Genomic DNA, 19,600 nt, shown 5'->3' with positions numbered 1-19,600 from the left:
AGAACACATTAGGAAACTCAGGTGTTTTAAGTTCATTCGAACCTCTAAGAGGTCTGTGGGTCTCTTGTAAAAGGACAACATCTGCCTGTAGTTTTTTGAGTTGGTTAAATATTTTTAACCTCTTTTCTCTGGAGCCAGCTCCATTTACATTCCATGTAACGAATCTTAGTGCACCCATAGATGTCTGTGTATAACTAGGGGTGTGCGCTGTGTGTGTCGCTTAGACAGGTGGAGAGAATACATCACTTGTTCGTAAATAAAAAGAGGGGGAGAGAGAAAAAATGTGTGGTGAGATGCTCCCTGAGTCTGACTATGTGTGTGCATATTTACTAATATGAGTACGCTTGGTTTAAGTGTGTGTATCCTATACGACTGTGTGCGCTGTCTGATGTAAATGTGCTGCCGTTGAGCGCATGGCTGTGCGTGATCGTGCTATGAAATCACACCTAAGATGTGATTTGATACTAGTAAGTTAAACAGATGTTAATGCAAGTTAGTGTGAGTGGGTGGGGAAAGGGTGTAGCGGATTCTTATCTGGTGTGAAGTTAATACAGCCACGGTATGATGTCGGGGTCGCGGTGGAGCTGTCCGTCCACGTACAGCCGGTCCACAGCAATGACAGCGCGGGAGCCCTTCTGGATAAAGCTGCGTCGGATTGGTAAGAGGACCCTGCGTCGTTCCAGGATCTCTTTGGGGAACTGGTCGTTCACGCTGAAGTCCGTTCCTTTTAATTCCCTGCCGCGGCTTTTCACCTGTTCCTTTTGTTTGTAGTGGCCGAATTCGGCCACGATAGGACGTGGTCTCCCGGCCGCAGCCCGAATGGGGCCGAGGCGATGCACCCTATCAAAGACGATGTTCTTCACCGTGTCTTCGGGCAGTTTCAGGTGGGTTTTGATGAAGCTTTTTACCGTGGTCTCCGCGTCCTCTCCAGCGGCTTCTGGAATACCAGAAAATACCAGATTATCACGCATGCTACGAGCTTGTAGATCTATAACTGTTTCTTTTATTTTTTTATTTTCTCTATTTAGCTGAGTAACATTGTCTGTGAGACATTTCACCGACTCCCTTAGCGTGGCATTTTCAGCAGCGAGCGTTTCCACCTGCTGCTGGCTGAACTCCAGGGACTCTCGCAAGGATTTAAATTCCCGGTGAAGAATCTCCACCAAGGACAGCCTTGCATCGAAACTGGACAGTCGTTGGTCGATTGACTCCAGTATGTCGACAATATCTTTGCCGGCTGGCGATGTTGTGCCGGGGGAATCTGCCGGGCGAAGTCTTTTCGACGACGGCGTCTCAGGTTTGGCCGGGGAAGCTGCACTCTGAGCCTTCTTCATCACGAGATCCTGGAAGTACTGATCAATGTAATCTTGGAGAGCCTCTAAACTCTCCCCGTTGTTCTCCAGGGTGTTGGAGATGATTTAGACAAATGTTGTTAGTTATAAGACAATTGATAAGTGTATTTGGTTATACTGAAGCTTAAAGGAATTTATTCAAATCTAAACTACCATTTGCTTTAATTTTCCGCCAAAATCTCCGGCGTCTGACGTCAGTTACAACATGAGTCGCTTACCTTGTCCGTCACTTCCGTCACTTACCTCTCCACTTCCCTCTGGACCACAATCTGTGACCGAGGACATTATCAACAACAACAGCAGTCAAGACGAGATCGGGACGCCTGTTTTGTCTGTGGGGACTATGGACATTGGCGAGGAACCTGTCCTAACCGTGACCATCGTGGAAATAGGCAGCAACAACGCCAGAATTACCAAAGGCCGAGCCCACGGTGGGAGCAAGCGGACTGAGACCGGGGGGAAAGGACGCCAGAGTACGCTTCAGGCTGTGGTTTGCCCTCTTCATCAGAACAGGGAAGTGAAAATCACACACACATACACACACCCATTGATGTAGAAAGTGTTTCACACACACACACACACACACACACACACACACACACACACACACACTTTAATACATCACACTTTGAGCATGAAGAGCAGGTCTCTTTGTCACCAGCTGGTACATATGTACATTTAAATAGCGCGCCTTATAAATCACTGCCCTTGTATAAAATGTTAGTTTGTAACCAGGAAGTAGAATTTCTTGTAGATTCCGGGGCCACCCACTCTGTACTACGCTCAGATTCTCTCTCACCCCAGCCCGTGCTGGGTGAGAAGTTCACTCATTCTGTGTCCGCATCAGGAACCCTACAGAGAGAAAATTTCACCATACCCCTGTGTTGTGTAGACGGACAGGGTAGAAAATTCACACACCAGTTTCTGTGGTCAGACCTGTGCCCTGTCAATTTGCTTGCCAGAGATTTGATGTGCAAACTGAAAATAAGTTTAATCTCCTGCTATAATGGCATCACAATCACGCAATCTGACTATGATTATATGATGGTGAAATATAAGCCCGTGACTCCAGCTCTCGCTTACGGGTGGAAGCTGGAGTAGGGGCCGCTTGTTACAGAATTTATACAAGCGACTCGCAACTGCATGCCTCCAGGTGTCTGTTTTATGGCTCCTGGAGAGTTGAGTTGCACATCTCACTTTTCTCTGCATGGCCCTGATGACAGTTATGAGGAAGAATGGTGCAGAACCGAAAATGATTTACTAACTGTGACATGTATGTTTTGGAGCTCCACATTTGCTGCGCTTGCGATTTCTCTCACTGATGAGCAAAGAAACATGTTTACTATGGATGCATCCGTCCCACATGTTCCCCTGGCAAAAGCTCACAGCTGCCAGTGGGAAGACATGGGAGAATTTATGCACCGGTGCTACCGCGCTTGCGATTGGGAACCTACAGAGGATCCCACAGTTTTGTTTTCTCGAGAAATGAAAGCCTACAGAAAAACCATGACATATACAGTCCATTGTGTCCGCTCAGTTGAGCTAGTGAACATAGCTGTCTCACACTGTCTGCTTCAAACGACACCTCCTCTAAACTCCCCACACCCCCTGCTGACAGAGGTGCCTGACAGCCTGTGGGCCTCATCTAAGTATGATGTAGGCCTAATTAAAGATTGTGAGCCTGTGGTAATCACTCCAAAGTCCTCTTTTAGACCATGCCAAAGACAATATCCTCTGAAACAGGAAGCCATAGAGGGAATTACTCCTGTGTTTGAATCCCTGTTAAAGGCTGGAGTAATTATCCCATGCCCCACCTCTCCGGTTCGCACTCCACTATTCCCTGTGAAGAAAATCAGAGGACCAAATGAGCCTGTTGAGTGGCGGTTTGTGCAGGACTTACAAGCTGTGAACAAGGCTGTGATCCCCAGAGCCCCCGTGGTTCCCAACCCCCACACTATTTTGTCCCAAATACCATCTGATGCTATGTGGTTTACTGTTGCTGACCTGACTAATGCATTCTTCTCTGTTCCAGTTCACCCAGATAGCCAGTTCTGGTTTGTTTTTGAGTTCCAGGGAAAGACTTACACATTCACTCGGTTGTGTCAAGGCTACTGTGAGTCCCCCACGATTTTGAATGCTGCCTTAAGAGACTCCCTGTCAGACTTGATCCTCTCCCAAGGCACAGTGTTACTTCAATATGTCGATGATCTGCTACTGTGTGCACCCACACAAGAGCAGTGTCTGGCAGATTCTCTCACTTTACTGACACATTTGCATCACAAGGGCCACAAAGCTAGTAAGTCAAAACAGCAGTTTTGTAAAGAGCAAGTCACATTCTTAGGGCATGTGATTTCTTACAACTCTCACCAGATTTCCTCCAAGAGGGTGGAAGCTGTGATGACCATTCCAAAACCCCACACCAAAAAACAGATGATGTCATTCCTAGGAACCACATCATACTGCCGCAATTTCATTCCACACTACTCCTCTGTGGAGGCTCCACTTACTGCGCTCATTCATGGTGCAAGTCTGTCAGCCAATGATCGCATTTCTTGGACACCAGAGGCTGAAGCTGCCTTCACTTCCTTGAAACAGCTGCTGCAAACAGCGCCCGTTTTAGCGCTTCCAGACCCATCCAAACCATACACACAAATGGTGGATGAAAAGAATGGTTTCATGTCTTCTGTTCTTTTACAGCAGCATGGTGATTCACTTCGCCCGGTGGGTTATTACTCTTCCAAGCTTGACCCAGTAGCTGCAGGACTGCCTGGATGCCTACGAGCAGTAGCTGCGTGTGAGAAGGCCGTGCTCGCCTCACGTGACATTGTAGGGTACTCTCCTCTGACAGTGCAGGTACCCCATGCAGTTTCTCTCATTTTGCTGGAGCAGAAAACTTCACACCTTTCTGCAGCTCGCTGGCTCAGGTACTCTTCCATACTGCTTGACATGCCCAACATCACAGTGAAACGATGCACAACACTTAACCCAGCCACTCTTCTCCCCACGCGAGAGGATGGTGAACCACACAGCTGCACTGCTGTATTGGGTGAAACTTGTACACCTCGGATGTTCCCATCGAGAACTCTGACATAGTGTTATATGTAGATGGCTCTTCCTCACGTGATTCATGTGGAACTAACCGGGTGGGTTTTGCTGTGTGTTCTGATCATGCCACTCTCGTTTGAGGCTCATTGCCCAGACACTTCTCAGCACAGACTGCAGAACTTGTGGCGCTCACAGAAGCCTGTAAACTTGCGGAGAGTCAGTCGACCACCATCTACACTGACTCTCGCTACGCGTTCGGTGTGGTGCATGATTTTGGCGCCTTGTGGAGGCACAGAAAGTTCCTGAAATCTGATGGGAAGCCCATCCTCAATGCTAACCAGGTAGCAGCGCTTCTGGATGCCATCCTCCTGCCTGCTCGCATTGCTGTAGTGAAGTGTGCAGCACACACAGTTAAAACTGATTCTGTCTCCCAAGGAAATGCAGCCGCCGATGCAGCAGCCAAAGCAGCAGCCGAAGGAGGCCTACCCTTCCAACTTGTCTTGGCACCACTGTCCACAACTAACTAACTAACTAAAAGCCCTCCTCTCAGAAATCATTCCCAGGTGGGGTATCCCGGGGAAAATCATAAGTGATAATGGTACTCACTTTGTGAACCAGGCATTGAAGGAGATCAGCAAGCAACTAGGTTTCAAATTTCAAACACACTGTGCATATCACCCACAATCTGGAGGTGCTGTGGAGAGAATGAACGGCTCCTTAAAATCCAAGCTGGTAAAGTGCTGTGAATAAACTGGCCTCACATGGCCAAAAGCACTTCCCCTTGTGCTGATGTATGTGCGCACGCGAACCAGACCTCCAGTACACCTCAGCCCTTATGAGGTGTTGTATGGACGAGCCGCCAGAGTGGGGGCAGAACCCCCCACATGGACTGGCATGTCAACAGAAGTTGTGCAACAGCGAAATGATTGTGTACTGTCAAAATCTCTCCAGTACTCTCTCGCAGGTACACCGAGCAGTAAAAGCAGCCCTGCGCAGGCCAGCAGAAGGACCCCTGCACCCGTTCAAACCAGGAAACTGGGTGCTAGTGAAGGATTTCAGGAGGAGACACTGGAAGGCGAAGCGGTGGCTGGGCCCATTCCAAGTCCTACTGATCACACAAACAGCGGTGAAGGTTGGAGAACGAGTTACTTGGATCCACGCCAGCCACTGTAAGCTGTTTGGAGGAGAACCACCCAGAACGAAGGAGCGACTAGAAAAGACAAACGGGGCAGAATAATCCCCGCACCTCATTCAGGCAGTAGGCAGTCTACCTTCTACCTGCAACAATGCAACAAGCCAGGAAGCAGCTCATCACTGGGGTAGCTCTGATGCCTTTTAGTGGGCTGATGATCGCCCTCTGGTGGAGCCTCTAGAGAGATCAGCAGCTGAACACCATGCCAACATCCAAGGAGGTTCGTGCAACAGAAGGAGCAACCCACGAGCCACGGTGGGTCCTCTGTGCTGCACTTTCATTCCAAACCAACACAGCCTCAGATGACACTGTAACCAGAGCCTTGGAAGGTTTGTGAAAACTGTCATCCAAAACGACAGAGGACTCCGGCATCAATAACCCCTTAGACGGGTGGTTAAACAGACAGTTTGGGAAGTATAAGGCCATAGTGATGTCGTTGCTAATGTCCATAGCCACTTTTATTGCCATTCTCACATTGTTGTCTGATCCCATGCCTCCGAACCCTATTGAGTAGATTAATCACAGTGGCACTGACAAAAGAAAGCGAATCTCCCAAATTGCAGCTTCCCCTATTGCAGGCTGAAGATTACATTGATGATAGCAAAAGCGAGGATGATTGTGATGAGTGAAATTATTTTCCTGACACTGTAAGAATGATGCATATTGTGAAACCTTTTGAGTGTGCAATATTGCTGATGTAATTAACAGAATGTTAGGAAGAGAAATCCTTGGTACTAATGATTGAGAAGCAATCAAGAGGGTGGGAACTGTTGTGGGATTTCTCTTTAGTGTATTGTCCTTTAATGTATTGAAATGCTTTCATGTTACTTAGTTTAGTATGTCTGGTTCACACCTCATTCACGCTGGGAAACAGACGGTGAGAAACTGGTGAATGTCTCCCAGGATGCGGAAGCTCACACAGGAAGGCTTGACCCCAAAGTGGGGGAGATTCACACAGGTGATGGAGAGTCTGTCTGTTTAGAGCCAAGGTGTGAACTGCAACTGTAAAAGCCCTTTCTTCTGTGACTGTGTATAAAAAGGACCTGAAATGTTCATTGTTAGAGATGACTTTCATTGCCCCCTGACTGACGTCCCTCCTCATGCATGAGATAGCTGAAATAAAGGTGTTGTTACAACTCATCCCGTCTGCAGGCTTTGATAATTAAATTTTCACAACAGGTGAATCTGGCATCGATATTTGACATCAATATAGATAGGCTGGTCTGGCATTGATATTTAACATCACAGTAGAGAGGCTGGTCTGGCATTGATATGTGACATCACAATAGAGAGGTGAAACTGGCATTGATATTTAACATCACAATAGAGAGGTGAATCTGGCATTGATATTTAACATCACAGTAGAGAGGCTGGTCTGGCATTGATATGTGACATCACAATAGAGAGATTAATCTGGCATTGATATGTGACATGACAATAGAGACGTTCGTTTGACATTGATATGTGACATAACAATACAGAGGTGAATCTGGCATTGATATTTAAAATCAATGATGAGAGGCTGGTCTGGCATTGATATGTGACATCACAATAGAGACGTTCGTTTGACATTGATATGTGACATCACAAAATAGAGGTGAATCTGGCATTGATATTTAACATCAATGTAGAGAAGTGAATCTGGCATTGATATGTGACATCACCATAGAGAGGTTAATCTGGCATTGATATGTGACATCACAATAGAGAGGTTCGTTTGACATTGATATGTGACATATCAATAGAGAGGTGAATCTGGCATCGATATTCAACATCAATGTAGAGAGTCTGGTCTGGCATTGATATATGAATTCACAATAGAGAGGTGAATCTGGCATTGATATTGAACATCACAGTAGAGAGGTTCGTCTGACATTGATATGTGACATCACAATAGAGAAGTGAATCTGGCATCGATATTTGACATCAATGTAGATAGGCTGGTCTGGCATTGATATTTAACATCACAGTAGAGAGGCTGGTCTGGCATTAATATGTGACATCACAATAGAGAGGTGAATCTGGCATTGATATTTAACATCAATGTAGAGAGGCTGGTCTGGCATCGATATGTGACATCACATTATAGAGGTGAATCTGGCATTGATATTTAACATCAATGTAGAGAGGCTGGTCTGGCATTGATATATGACATCACAATATAGAGGTGAATCTGGCATCGATATATGACATCACAATACAGAGGTGAATCTGTCATCGATATTCAAGATCAATGTAGAGTGGCTTGTCTGGCATTGATATGTGACATCACAATAGAGAGGTTCGTTTGACATTGATATGTGTCATCACAATAGAGAGGTGAATCTGGCATCGACATTCAACATCAATGTAGAGAGGCTGGTCTGGCATTGATATATGACATCACAATATAGAGGTGAATCTGGCATTGATATTTAACATCACAGTAGAGAGGCTGGTCTGGCATTGATATGTGACATCACAATAGAGACATTCGATTGACACTAATATGTGACATCACAATAGAGATGTTCGTTTGACACTGATATGTGACATCACATTAGATACGTTAGTCTGACATTGATATGTGACACCACAATAGAGAGGTGAATCTGGCATTGATATTTAACATCACAGTAGAGAGGCTGGTCTGGCATTAATATGAGACATCACAATAGAGAGGTGAATCTGGCATTGATATTTAACATCAATGTAGAGAGGCTGGTCTGGCATTGATATGTGACATCACAATAGAGAGGTGAATCTAGCATTGATATTTAACATCACAGTAGAGAGGTTCGTCTGACATTGATATGTGAGATCACAATAGAGAGGTGAATCTGACATCGATATTCAACATCAATGTAGAGAGGCTGGTCTGGCATTGATATATGACATCAGAATATAGAGGTTAAACTGGCATTGATATGAGACATCACCATAGAGAGGTTAATCTGGCATTGATATGTGACATCACAATAGAGAGGTTCGGTTGACATTGATATGTGACATCACAATAGAGAGGTGAATCTGGCATTGATATTTAACATCAATGTAAATAGGCTGGTCTGGCATTGATATGTGTTATCCCAATACAGAGGTGAATCTAGCATTGATATTTAACATCACAGTAGAGAGGTTCGTCTGACATTGATATGTGAGATCACAATAGAGAGGTGAATCTGGCATCGATATTCAACATCAATGTAGAGAGGCTGGTCTGGCATTGATATATGACATCAGAATATAGAGGTTAAACTGGCATTGATATGAGACATCACCATAGAGAGGTTAATCTGGCATTGATATGTGACATCACAATAGAGAGGTTCGGTTGACATTGATATGTGACATCACAATAGAGAGGTGAATCTGGCATTGATATTTAACATCAATGTAGATAGGCTGGTCTGACATTGATATGTGACATCACAATAGAGAGGTGAATCTGGCATTGATATTTAACATCAATGTAGATAGGCTGGTCTGGCATTGATATGTGTTATCACAATAGAGAGGTTCGTTTGACATTGATATGTGACATCACAATAGAGAGGTGAATCTGGCATTGATATTTAACATCACAGTAGATAGGCTGGTCTGGCATTGATATGTGACATCACAATAGAGAGGTGAATCTGGCATTGATATTTAACATCAATGTAGAGAGGCTGGTCTGGCATTGATATATGACATCACAATATAGAGGTGAATCTGGCATCGATATATGACATCACAATATAGAGGTGAATATGGCATTGATATTTAACATCACAGTAGAGAGGTTCGTCAGACATTGATATGTGACATCACAATAGAGAGGTGAATCTGTCATCGATATTCAACATCAATGTAGAGAGGCTTGTCTGGCATTGATATGTGACATCACAATAGAGAGGTGAGTCTGGCATTGATATTTAACATCACAGTAGATAGGTTCGTCTGACATTGATATGTGACATCACAGTAGAGAGGTGAATCGGGCATTGATATGTAACATCACAGTAGATAGGTTCGTCTGACATTGATATGTGACATCACAGTAAAGAGGTGAATCTGGCATTGATATGTGACATCACAGTAGATATGTTCGTTTGACATTGATATGTGACATCACAGTAGAGAGGTGAATCTGGCATTGATATGTGACATAACAATAGAGAGGTGAATCAGGCATTGATATTTAACATCAATGTAGAGAGACTGGTCTGGCATTGATATGTGACATCACAATAGAGAGGTGAATCAGGCATTGATATTTAACATCACAGTAGATAGGTTCGTCTGACATTGATATGTGACATCACAATAGAGAGGTGAATCTGGCATCGACATTCAACATCAATGTAGAGAGGCTGGTCTGGCATTGATATGTCTTATGACAATACAGAGGTGAATCTGGCATTGATATGTGACATCAATGTAGATATGCTGGTCTGGCATTGATATTTAACATCACAGTAGAGAGGCTGGTCTGGCATTAATATGTGACATCACAATAGAGAGGTGAATCTGGCATTGATATTTAACATCACAATAGAGAGGCTGGTCTGGCATTAATATGTGACATCACAATAGAGAGGTTAAACTGGCATTGATATGAGACATCACAGTAGAGAGGTGAATCTGGTATTGATATTTAACATCAATGTAGAGAGGCTGGTCTGGCATTGATATATGACATCACAATATAGAGGTGAATATGGCATTGATAATTAACATCACAGTAGAGAGGTTCGTCTGACATTGATATGTGACATCACAATAGACAGGTGAATCTGTCATCGATATGCAACATCAATGTAGAGAGGCTTGTCTGGCATTGATATGTGACATCACAATAGAGAGGTTCGTTTGACATTGATATGTGACATCACAATAGAGAGTTGAATCTGTCATCGATATTCAACATCAATGTAGAGAGGCTGGTCTGGCATTGATATGTGACATCACAATAGAGACATTCGAATGACACTGATATGTGACATCACAATAGAGACGTTCGTTTGACACTGATATGTTACATCACAATAGATACGTTAGTCTGACATTGATATGTGACATCACAATAGAGAGGTGAATCTGGCATTGATATTTAACGTCAATGATGAGAGGTTCGTCTGACATTGATATGTGACATGACAATAGAGAGGTGAATCTGGCATCGATATTTGACATCACAATAGAGAGGTGAATCTGGCATTGATATTTAACATCACAGTAGAGAGGTGAATCTGGCATTAATATGTGACATCACAATAGAGAGGTGAATCTGGCATTGATATTTAACATCACAGTAGAGAGGTTCGTGTGACATTGATATGTGAGATCTCAATATAGAGGTGACTCTGGCATTGACATTTAACATAAATGTAGAGAGGCTGGTCTGACATTGATATGTGTTATCACAATACAGAGGTGAATCTGGCATTGATATGTGACATCAAATTAGAAACGCGAGTGTGGTATTGATATGTGACATCGAAACAGAGAGGCGAATCTGGCATTGATATGTGACATCACAATAGAGAGGTGAATCTGGCATTGATATGTGACATCACGGTAGAGAGGTTCATTTGACATTGACATGTGACATCACAATAGAGAGGTGAATCTGGCATTGATATTTAACATCAATGTAGAGACGCTGGTCTGGCATTGATATGTGACATCACAATAAAGAGGTGAATCTGGCATTGATATGTGACATCACAGTAGAGAGGTTCGTTTGACATTGACATGTGACATCACAATAGAGAGGTTAATCTGGCATTTATATGTGACATCACAATAGAGAGGTGAATCTGGCATTGATATTTAACATATACAAGTAGAGAGGAGAATCTGGCATTGATATGTGACATTAAAATAGAGAGGAGAATCTGGCATTGATATGTGACATCAAAATAGAGAGGTGAATCTGGCATTGATATTTAACATCACAATAGAGTGGTTCGTCTGACATTGATATGTGACATCACAATAGAGAGGTGAATCTGGCATTGATACTTAACATCAATGTAGAGAGGCTGGTCTGGCATTGATATTTGACATCACAGCAGAGAAGCGAGTCTGGCATTGATATGTGACATCACAATAGAGACGTTCGTTTGACATTGATATGTGACATCACAATAGAGAGGTGAATCTGGCATTGATATTTAACATCAATATAGAGAAGTGAATCTGGCATTGATATTTAACATCAATGTAGAGAGGCTGGTCTGGCATTGATATATGAATTCACAATAGAGAGGTGAATCTGGCATTGATATTTAACATCAATGTAGAGAGGCTGGTCTGGCATTGATATATGAATTCACAATAGAGAGGTGAATCTGGCATTGATATTTAACATCAATGTAGAGAGGCTGGTCTGGCATTGACATATGAATTCACAATAGAGAGGTGAATCAGGCATTGATATTTAACATCACAGTAGAGAGGTTCATCTGACATTGATATGTGACATCACAATAGAGTGGTGAATCTGTCATCGATATTCAACATCAATGGAGAGAGGCTGGTCTGGCATTGATATGTGACATCACAATAGAGAGGTGAATCTGGCATTGATATGTGACATTACAATAGAGAGGTGAATCTGACATTCATATTTAACATCAATGTAGAGAGAGTGGTCTGACATTGATATGTGACATCACAATAGAGACGTTCGTTTGACATTGATATGTGACATCACAATATAGAGGTTAATCTGGCATTGATATGTGACATACCAATAGAGAGGTGAATCTGGCATCGATATTTAACATCACAGTAGAGAGGTTCGTCTGACATTGATATGTGACATCACAATAGAGAGGTGAATCTGTCATCGATATTCAACATCAATGGAGAGAGGCTGGTCTGGCATTGATATGTGACATCACAATAGAGAGGTGAATCTGGCATTGATATTTAACATCAATGTAGAGAGGCTGGTCCGGCATTGATATGTCACATCACAATATAGAGGTGAATCTGGCATTGATATTTAACATCACAGTAGAGAGGTTCGTCTGACATTGATATGTGACATCACAATAGAGAGGTGAATCTGTCATCGATATTCAACATCAATGTAGAGAGGCTGGTCTTGCATTGATATGTGACATCACAATAGTGAGGTGAATCTGGCATTGATATGTGACATCACAATAGAGACGTTCGTTTGACATTGATATGTGACATCACAATAGAGAGGTGAATCTGGCATTGATATGTGACATCACAGTAGAGAGGTGAATCTGGCATTGATATGTGACATCACAATAGAGAGGTGAATCTGGCATTGATATTTAACATCAATGTAGAGAGAGTGGTCTGACATTGATATGTGACATGACAATAGAGACGTTCGTTTGACATAGATATGTGACATCACAATAGAGATGTTCGTTTGACATTGATATGTGACATCACAATAGAGACGTTCGTCTGGCATTGATTTGTGACATCACAATAGAGACGTTCGTTTGACATTGATATGTGACATCACAATAGAGAGGTTCGTCTGACATTGATATGTGACATCACAATAGAGAGGTGAATCTGTCATCGATATTCAACATCAATGGAGAGAGGCTGGTCTGGCATTGATATGTGACATCACAATAGAGAGGTGAATCTGGCATTGATATTTAACATCAATGTAGAGAGGCTGGTCCGGCATTGATATGTGACATCACAATATAGAGGTGAATCTGGCATTGATATTTAACATCACAGTAGAGAGGTTCGTCTGACATTGATATGTGACATCACAATAGAGAGGTGAATCTGTCATCGATATTCAACATCAATGTAGAGAGGCTGGTCTGGCATTGATATGTGACATCACAATAGTGAGGTGAATCTGGCATTGATATGTGACATCACAATAGAGACGTTCGTTTGACATTGATATGTGACATCACAATAGAGAGGTGAATCTGGCATTGATATGTGACATCACAGTAGAGAGGTGAATCTGGCATTGATATGTGACATCACAATAGAGAGGTGAATCTGGCATTGATATTTAACGTCAATGTAGAGAGAGTGGTCTGACATTGATATGTGACATGACAATAGAGACGTTCGTTTGACATAGATATGTGACATCACAATAGAGATGTTCGTTTGACATTGATATGTGACATCAGAATAGAGACGTTCGTCTGGCATTGATTTGTGACATCACAATAGAGACGTTCGTCTGGCATTGATATGTGACATCACAATAGAGACTTTCGTTTGACATTGATATGTGACATCACATCAGAGATGCGAATCTGGCATTTATATTTGACATCACAGTAGAGAGGCTGGCTTGGCATTGATATGTGACATCACAATAGAGAGGTGAATCTGGCATTGATATTTAACATCAATGTAGAGAGGCTTTTCTGGCATTGATATATGACATCACAATAGAGAGGTGAATCTGGCATTGATATGTGACATCAATGTAGATTTGCTGGTCTGGCATTGATATTTAACATCACAGTAGAGAGGCTGGTCTGGCATTAATATGTGACTTCACAATAGAGAGGTGAATCTGGCATTGATATGTGACATCACAATAGAGAGGTCAATCTGGCATTGATATTTAACATCAATGTAGAGAGGTGAATCTGGCATTGATATTTAACATCAATGATGAGAGGTTCGTCTGACACTGATATGTGACATCACAATAGAGAGGTGAATTTGGCATTGATATTTAACATCACAGTAGTGAGGTTCGTCTGACATTGATATGTGACATCACAATAAAGAGTCGAATCTGGCATTGACATGTGACATCACAATAGAGAGTCGAATCTGGCATTGACATGTGACATCACAATAGAGAGTCGAATCTAGCATTGACATGTGACATCACAATAGAGAGTCGAATCTGGCATTGACATGTGATATCACAATAGAGAGGTGAATTTGGCATTGATATTTAACATCACAGTAGAGAGGTTCGTCTGACATTGATATGTGACATCACAATAGAGAGGTGAACCTGGCATTGATATTTAACAACACAGTATAGAGGTTCGTCTGGAATTGATATGTGACATCACAATAGAGAGGCGAGTCTGGTATTGATATGTCACATCACAATAGAGACTCGAATCAGGAATTGTTATTTGACTTCACAATAGAGAGGCGAATCTGATACTGATATTTCACATCACAACAGAGAGGCGAATCTCGCATTCGTATTTGATATCAGAAAAGAGAGGCAAAACTAGCATTGATATGTGACATCACATCAGAGAGGCGAATCTGGCATTGATATGTGATATTTAACATCAATGTAGAGAGGCAGGTCTGGCATTGATATGTGACATCACAATAGAGAGGTGAATCTGGCATTGATATGTTACATCACAACAGAGAGGCGAATCTGGCATTGATATGTGACATCACAGCAGAGATGCGAGTCTGGTATTGATATGTGACATCACAGCAGAGACGCGAGTCTGGTATTGATATGTGACATCACAGCAGAGAGGCGAATCTGGTATTGATATGTGACATGACTGCAGAGACGCGAGTCTGGTATTGATGTGTGACATCACAGCAGAGAGGCAAATCTCACATTGATATTTGACATTACAATGGAGAGGCGAATCTGGCATTGCTATGTGACTTCACAATAGAGAGGCGAATCTGGCATTGATATTTGACATCAAAATAGAAGTGCGAATCTGGTATTGATAATTGACATCACAGCAAGGATGTGAGTCTGGTATTGATATGTGACATCACATCAGTGACACGAATTTGGCATTGATATGTGACTTCACAATTGAGAGGCGAATCTGGCATTCATATGTCACATGACAATAGAGAGTCGAATCTGGCATTGATATGTGACTTCACAATGGAGAGGTGAATTTGGCATTGATATTTAACATCACAACAGAGAGGTTCGTCTGACATTGACATGTGACATCACAATAGTGAGGTGAATCTGGCATTGATATTTAACATCACAGTAGAGAGGTTCGTCTGACATTGATATGTGACCTCACAATAGAGAGGCGAATGTGTCATTGATATTTGACATCACAGCAGAGACGCGGGTTTGGTATTAATATGTGACATCACATCAGAAATGCGAATCTGACATTGATATTTAACCTCAATGTAGAGAGGATGGTCTGGCATTGATATGTGGCATCACAATAGAGAGGTGATTCTGGCATTGATATTTAACATCACAGTAGAGAGGTTCGTCTGACATTGATATGTGACATCACAATAGAGAGTTGAATCTGGCATTGATATTTAACATCACAGTAGATAGGTTCGTCTGACATTGATATGTGACATCACATTAGAGAGGTTCGTCTGACATTGATATATGACATCACAGTAGAGAGGTTCGTCTGGCATTGATATATGACATCACAGTAGAGAGGTTCGTCTGGCATTGATATTTAACATCACAGTAGAGAGGTTCGTCTGACATTGATATGTGACATCACATTAGAGAGGTTCGTCTGACATTGATATATGACATCACAGTAGAGAGGTTCGTCTGACATTGATATTTGACCTCACAATAGAGAGGTGAATCTGGCATTGATATTTAACATCAATGATGAGAGGTTCGTCTGACATTGATATTTGACCTCACAATAGAGAGGCAAATGTGGCATTGATATTTAACATCACAGTAGATAGGTTCGTCTGACATTGATATATGACATCACAATAGAGACGTGAATCTGGCATTGATATTTAACATCAATGATGAGAGGTTCGTCTGACATTGATATTTGACCTCACAATAGAGAGGCAAATGTGGCATTGATATTTAACATCACAGCAGAGACGCCGGTTTGGTATTGATATGTGACATCACAGCAGAGACGCGAATCTGGCATTGATATTTGACATTACAGTAGAGACTCGAGTACGGTATTGATATTTGACATCACAATAGAGAGGCGAGTCTAGTATTGATATGTGACATCACATCAGAGACACGAATCTTGCATTGATATTTGACATCACAATAGAGAGGCGAATCTGGCATTGATATTTGACATCACAGCAGTGAGGCGAATCTGTCATTGCTATTTGACACCACAGCAGTGAGGCGAATCTTGCATTGATATGTGACATCACATCAGAGACGCGAATCTGGCATTGATATTTGACATCACATCAGAGACGCGAATCTGGCATTGATATTTGACATCACAGCAGAGAGACGAATCTGGCATTGATATTTGACATAACAATACAGAGGCGGATCTGTAATTGATATTTGACATCACATGAGAGACGCGAATCTGGCATTGATATTTGACATCACAGCAGTGAGGCGAATCTGTCATTGCTATTTGACACCACAGCAGTGAGGCGAATCTGGCATTGATATTTGACTTAACAATAGAGAGGTGAATCTGGTATTGATATTTGACTTAACAATAGAGAAGTTAATCTGGCATTGATATTTGACATCAGAACAGAGAGGCGAATCTGGTATTGATATTTGACATCTCAATTGAGAGGAGAATCTGGTATTGATATTTGACATAACAATAGAGAGGCGAATCTGGCATTAATATTTGGCACCATCATAGTGAGGAGAAGCTGGCATTGATATTTGATATCACAATAGAGAGGCAAAACTGGCATTGATATTTGACATCACATTAGAAACGCGAATCTGGCATTGATTTTTGACATCACAGCAGTGAGGCGAATCTGGCATTGGTATTTGAGATCACAATAGAGAGGCGAATCTGGCATTGATATTTGACATCACAGCAGTGAGGCGAATCTGGCATTCCTATTTGACATCACAGCAGTGAGGCGAATCTGGCATTGATATTTGACATGACAATAGAGAGGCAAAACTGGCATTGATATTTGACATCATAATAGAGAGGAGAATATGGCATTGATATTTGACATCACAGCAGAGACGAGAGTCCGGTATTGATATTTGACATCACATGAGAGACGCCAATCTGGCATTGATATTTGACATCACAGCAGTGAGGCGAATATGGCATTGATCTTTTGGCATCATAATAGAGACGAGTATCTGGCATTGATATGTGACATCACAACAAACAGGCAAATCTCGTATTGATATGTGACATCACGATAGAAAGGCGAATCTGGTATTGATAATTGACATCACAGCAGAGATGCGAGTATGATATTGATTTATGACATCACAGCTGAGAGAAGAATCTGGCATTGATTTTTGACAAAACAAGAGAGGGATGAATCTGGCATTGATATTTGACTTAACAACAGAGAGGTTAATCTGGCATTGATATTTGACATCACAATAGAGAGGTGAATCTGTCATCGATATTCAACATCAATGGAGAGAGGCTGGTCTGGCATTGATATGTGACATCACAATAGAGAGGTGAATCTGGCATTGATATTTAACATCAATGTAGAGAGGCTGGTCCGGCATTGATATGTGACATCACAATAGAGAGGTGAATCTGGCATTGATATTTAACATCACAGTAGAGAGGTTCGTCTGACATTGATATGTGACATCACAATAGAGAGGTGAATCTGTCATCGATATTCAACATCAATGTAGAGAGGCTGGTCTGGCATTGATATGTGACATCACAATAGTGAGGTGAATCTGGCATTGATATGTGACATCACAATAGAGACGTTCGTTTGACATTGATATGTGACATCACAATAGAGAGGTGAATCTGGCATTGATATGTGACATCACAGTAGAGAGGTGAATCTGGCATTGATATGTGACATCACAATAGAGAGGTGAATCTGGCATTGATATTTAACGTCAATGTAGAGAGAGTGGTCTGACATTGATATGTGACATGACAATAGAGACGTTCGTTTGACATAGATATGTGACATCACAATAGAGATGTTCGTTTGACATTGATATGTGACATCACGATAGAGACGTTCGTCTGGCATTGATTTGTGACATCACAATAGAGACGTTCGTCTGGCATTGATATGTGACATCACAATAGAGACTTTCGTTTGACATTGATATGTGACATCACATCAGAGATGCGAATCTGGCATTTATATTTGACATCACAGTAGAGAGGCTGGCTTGGCATTGATATGTGACATCACAATAGAGAGGTGAATCTGGCATTGATATTTAACATCAATGTAGAGAGGCTTTTCTGGCATTGATATATGACATCACAATAGAGAGGTGAATCTGGCATTGATATGTGACATCAATGTAGATTTGCTGGTCTGGCATTGATATTTAACATCACAGTAGAGAGGCTGGTCTGGCATTAATATGTGACATCACAATAGAGAGGTGAATCTGGCATTGATATGTGACATCACAATAGAGAGGTCAATCTGGCATTGATATTTAACATCAATGTAGAGAGGTGAATCTGGCATTGATATTTAACATCAATGATGAGAGGTTCGTCTGACACTGATATGTGACTTCACAATAGAGAGGTGAATTTGGCATTGATATTTAACATCACAGTAGAGAGGTTCGTCTGACATTGATATGTGACATCACAATAAAGAGTCGAATCTGGCATTGACATGTGACATATCAGAAAAGAGAGGCAAAACTAGCATTGATATGTGACATCACATCAGAGAGGCGAATCTGGCATTGATATGTGATATTTAACATCAATGTAGAGAGGCAGGTCTGGCATTGATATGTGACATCACAATAGAGAGGTGAATCTGGCATTGATATGTTACATCACAACAGAGAGGCGAATCTGGCATTGATATGTGACATCACAGCAAAGATGCGAGTCTGGTATTGATATGTGACATCACAGCAGAGACGCGAGTCTGGTATTGATATGTGACATCACAGCAGAGAGGCGAATCTGGTATTGATATGTGACATGACTGCAGAGACGCGAGTCTGGTATTGATGTGTGACATCACAGCAGAGAGGCAAATCTCACATTGATATTTGACATTACAATGGAGAGGCGAATCTGGCATTGCTATGTGACTTCACAATAGAGAGGCGAATCTGGCATTGATATTTGACATCAAAATAGAAGTGCGAATC

The sequence above is a fragment of the Pelmatolapia mariae genome, linkage group LG13, assembly GCF_036321145.2.
Source record: "Pelmatolapia mariae isolate MD_Pm_ZW linkage group LG13, Pm_UMD_F_2, whole genome shotgun sequence".
Classification (NCBI taxonomy): domain Eukaryota; kingdom Metazoa; phylum Chordata; class Actinopteri; order Cichliformes; family Cichlidae; genus Pelmatolapia; species Pelmatolapia mariae.
The sequence above is the reverse complement of the archived record's forward strand: the minus strand, read 5'-3'. Positions refer to the sequence as shown.